General features: G+C 34.9%; 1 long non-coding RNA gene across 2 annotated transcripts in view; it reads right to left on the bottom strand.

Annotated features, from left to right (window-relative positions):
* LOC106097000 (C-type lectin domain family 4 member E) overlaps positions 1 to 1,816 on the bottom strand; it is a 5,752-nt gene extending 3,936 nt beyond the window's left edge. Inside the window, exons 1-3 of one of the 2 annotated variants that reach the window (XR_002057935.2) lie at positions 915 to 1,816; positions 736 to 810; positions 239 to 349 (exon numbers count right to left, since the gene is read on the bottom strand). This is a non-coding gene — a long non-coding RNA (C-type lectin domain family 4 member E). Of the gene's footprint in view, positions 1 to 238; positions 350 to 735 lie in introns of both variants that reach the window. The other variant, XR_003215859.1, reaches the window with a different exon arrangement.
* Positions 1,817 to 4,992: the final 3,176 nt, after the last annotated feature.

The raw sequence follows: 4,992 nt of genomic DNA, 5'->3' as shown, positions 1-4,992 counted from the left end.
ATCCTAAAATAAAATGTATTTATTTGTTAAAATTTATTAATGAAAATGCTGGACAAATTTGTCTTGAAGCCTATTAGAAGTTTTAAATAAAAGTATTTCATTTGATGCAGATGAATTAAAAAGTCATAAGTTATGTTTTTATTCACAATTTTATAGTAAACATTCTGATTCTCATTTAATTTACAATAAATCAGAAAGTTATTTAAGTAAAGCTACACAAATAAAACTTCAAACTTACAGAGATAAATTACCACGAGAGCCGATACCAGGAGAACACAGACAACCAGCACGGCCACTCTGAGCTTTAACGCATTGTTTGATTTTTCACGTTGAAAGTGAAGCGCTTCACCTGATTTAGAGGAGACAGAAAGTGAACACACAAGTACATAAACATTTAATAAATAGTTCTAACTCTACTGCAGTTGAGCAAAGATGTAAAGATATGTCACTGTTTAATAGAATTCCATTGTTTTCTGGTATAAAACCTTAGACACAGCTGGATTAGACTAAAGGGAAACATGACACAGTGTATATTACATAACAATATCATTGACTTTTTTATTTTTTTCTTCATAAATGAGGTATTTCATATATTTGTATGACAAAATTGTAAGTAAGGTATTTAAGATATTTTAACTAAAACGATATTGTTACGTTGTATGAAAACAGCATTGTTCATAAACAGTGTAGATTTTTCTCCTCCCTGTTGATTTACCACCACATTAATGTTCTTACCTTCTATGTATTTCTGTGGACGGTTCATCATGCTGAGGCTTCAAGCTCCTGACTTCAGAGTTAGTCCACCTGTGTCTGAATCACAATAACAAAACAGCAAACTGGTGCTAATTATTTTAATCAATTCCTTCAATATTTACTGAAAATTAAGCATCAAGCTTCACCTCTGCGACCCTCACCTCAGGCTTTTCAAAGAGAAGTGAAGCACAACACCTTTCAGTTCTCTCTGTTAAAAAAACAACAACTTCCTGATGACTTTAAAGGATGGGGAGGAGGGTCTATCTACAGCGCAGCTCATCTATTATTAGATTCAAAGAGATAGAGCAGAAAAAAATATTAGTGCCAATGAAGCTTCTCAAACAGCAGTTAAAAAAACATGCTTAACAGTAATGAGCTGTACAAAAACTGATTTCAAACATGACAAATATGATCATTAACACATCAATAGTTGTGTTTATTTACCTTAAACATTAAAATGTAATAAAGTGTTTCATCTGATCAATCTAGTTACATTGTATCAGTGTTATTTGCACATCTTTATGGAAAAAATTTCTATAAAAACAGAAATAAAAAGACAAAACAAAGCTGTTGGTCAGTCCTGACTAACTCTGTAAAATCACTGTTTGTTCTCATCAACGTTGTTACCTGTGATCTCATCATTAACCCCTGATGGTTTCATTTAATTTCACTTGAAAATATATAAAGTGGAACAGGAGAGTAGTTACTGTATGTTTAACAATAAGAGTACATTTTATGGCTGTTTTTGAAAAAATGTTTCTGTTTTGCTTGCTAAACATTTAATTTATTCCTAACACAGTGTATCTTTGTGCAGCTACAAGAATGTCAAATGTTTTTGTCAATTACAGTTTCTCTCACTGTTTTCTCACAGCAGTGTCTCACAACGTCGGATGCGAGAAGCACAGCCACAGGAAACAAGACATTTTGTAATAAGTGACCACACATTAAAATATCACCTAATAGTGATAACAGTTGGTTCCTTCTTTTCTTCTGACTTTTTTCTTTCTTGGTTTAAGTGTTATTATATACACTGATGTGTCTCAAGTTTTATGCACAGATATTGTTTTATTCCTGCGTTGATTTAGCACCACACTGATATATCAGACCTTATATGCAGCTCTGGGGATGGTTCATCATCTTTTTGTGGTATTTATAGCTATTTCATAAAACTTCATAAAATGTGACACACACACACACACACACACACACACACGCATGCATTACACCTTCGCTTACTCTCTCTTATGTGCAGTATTACTGAGTGCAATTTATCTATATATTTTTACAATACAGATGTCCGTGTTTATATTCCTAGAATTTATACTGGACCTTATTTCAACTGTACATTTGAACATTTTATTTTACACTGCCTGTAATATAATGTTTATTCTATTTTATTTTGTTCTTTTTGATTGTTTTTTATTAATTTTTGCTGATCTTAACTTTGTACTGTCCACTTTCTGCTGTGACCAAGTAAATTTCCCACATCTTATCTTATCTTATGTTATCTTCATGAAAGACAGATGAACATCGAGACTCACTTTAAATGTCTCTTTAGGATTTTCAGAAAAACATTTGTAAGTTGTTTTTTTCACTGTTTTCTAGTGAAACAATTTCCCTTTACATTTTATAAGGTGAGGATTAGATGTTATCTGCACCCCGTCCTTCAATAACAGTTTTATTTTTCTTTAATTTAAAACTATGAAACTTTATATTTTTCGGTATCATCGAGGTCACTTGAGTTTTGCTGGTGCATTTTTCATTGGTGTGATTTAATGGAGTCAACATTTCAGATCTTGATTTGCTGAAATAACGTGCTTATGTGTGCCATCTGTTTATCTATTTCTAGGGGTTTTATTAATGTGCATTTATCTCTAAAAAACATTTTATAGATGGATATTTTTTTATTATTTTAAACAGACTAAAACTAAATTTCAATAGACTCAAGGCTGGTAAAAAGTACATTGTTCACTATAATTTCTCAAACTGCACACCTACAGTTCAGAGTAATCGCCATGACTTTTTTGGCAGTTGTTTTTTATTGTTTACAATTGTTTTATTGTTTACAGTTATTTTAATACATTTTAGTTTTTATTTTATTTTTTTACTAAAAACTTTTTGAATGGAAGCTTTGCATCTTTGAGCCACTAGCTTTGTAAAAGTATCCTCCCTGTGTTCTCTGCTCAGCTTATTTTACAGTTTTTTATGAGAGAGAGCGACTGAGATCAGATTTGGGGAATTTGGAGGCCAAGTCAACACCTCAAAGTCGTTGTTGTGCTCCTCAAGCCATTCCTGAAGTATTTTTGCTTTGTGGCAGGGCCCATTATCCTGCAGAAAGAGGCCACAGCTATCAGAGAATACGGTAAAGTAAGTAAAATTTTATTATAAAAATCACAAAGTGCTTCACAGAAGCTAAAATATAAAAATAAAAATCAACCAAAAGCAATTTTAAAAAGATGAGTTTTCAGCTGTTTTTTAAAAGCCACCACTGAGTCCACAGATCTCAGGCTCAAAGGGAGAGAGTTCCACAGTCTGGGGGCCACAGTTAAAAAAGCTCTGTTGCCTTTTGTTTTCAGCCTCGTGTGTTGGACAGCCAGCAAGTCCTGATCACATGACCTCAGGGACTTGCTGGGAATGTATGGATGTAGAAGTTCACTGATATATGTTGGTGCTTGTCCATGCTTGTCCTTTGCAGCAGCGTTCTGAACAACTTGTAGATACTCCAAAGAGGCTTTACATAAACAAGTAAACAAAGAATTACAATCATCCAGACGAGATGAAACAAATGCATGAATGACAATTTCTAATTCGGAGCGCGATACAATGGGACTCAGCTTGTTTCTCAAGTGATAAAAACAGGAGCGGACCAGAGATTTAACATGAGCGTCCAAAGTCAGAGCTGAGTCAAAAGTCACACCAAGGTTCCTGATAGAAGGTTTGGCAAATGTAGCAAGTGGACCCAAGTTTTCCATAACACTTGGTACAAATTTTTTAGGAGCACAAACAAGGACTTCAGTCTTCTCCTTGTTTAGTTGAAGAAAGTTTTCAGCCATCTAACCTCTAATGGAGTCTATGCACCTGTGCAAAATCTGTAGCCTGGAAACATCTTGGGGCTTAAAGGAGATATATAAGTGAATATCATCTGCATAGCAGTGACACAAAATGTCCTTCAAAGTGCTCAATAAGTGCTGAAGAGGAAGTAAATACAACAAAAACAATAAAGGCCCCAAAACTGAACCTTGTGGCACACCATGGGCAAGAAAAGTAGAAGAGGAACTGTACTTAGAGGTAGCCACAGAAAAGGATCGTTCATGCAAATAAGATTCGAACCAGTCCAAAGCAGCCCCTGATATACCCACCCAGTGTCTCAGCCTATCTAGCAGAATATGATGGTCCACAGTGTTGCGCAGGTAACTGACGCACATGCACCTGGCCATCCATTTAACAGCAAATGACAGAGCACCTTCTTCTAATACTTTGTGATCTGATGATCACATGCCCATTTGTTTGTGCTTTTGGCAATGGGAGGGGTCAGCATAGGGACCCTGACTAGTTGCTGCTATGCAGCCCCATACACAGCAAACTATGATGCACTGTTCCTCCTTTATGGAAAATCAGATGCAGAAACCATAGCTGCATTAACCAAACAGGAAACAACAACAAAGTTCACAAAAGAAACCACACGTTAAAGTATTAGCGCCTCCTTTTCTTGTTTGTTTCTTCTTTGTTGAACTAAATATAACCAAATACACTGATATGTTAAAGGACTGAATGTGTACTATAGTTTAGTCTTAATTTATGTGGAGATAATATTGTTTTATCCTTGCATACTTGTTTTAACCTCTAAATATCAGTTTTGTTTTTCCGATTTGACTCTTTATCACCACATGAGTGTTCTTACCTTTTACATACCTCTGTGAACAGCTTGTCACACCCAAGCATCAACATCATGACCTCAGTTAGTCCTTCTGTTTCTGTTTCTTTATTATTTATTTATATTTAATGTTTTGACAACCAGTAGAAAAACATCTCTTTGTACTATCTAACAAACAAACAAACAAGCTTCATTGGTCACATAGTCAATCATACAGAGTACAACATGCAGTGAAATATTTTGTCCGAGCTGCAGACGTAGCCGTGCCGTATCTGCAGGTATCACCTCGAGTCTGAACACTTCTCTTCTCTTAATTATTTTCAGAAAGAAATGAAAGCTGCTTATTAAGCTCAGCAAATAAGCTC

This window comes from Oreochromis niloticus, linkage group LG22 (genome assembly GCF_001858045.2).
Source record: "Oreochromis niloticus isolate F11D_XX linkage group LG22, O_niloticus_UMD_NMBU, whole genome shotgun sequence".
Classification (NCBI taxonomy): Eukaryota; Metazoa; Chordata; class Actinopteri; order Cichliformes; family Cichlidae; genus Oreochromis; species Oreochromis niloticus.
This window is presented reverse-complemented; position numbering and strand designations above follow the sequence as displayed.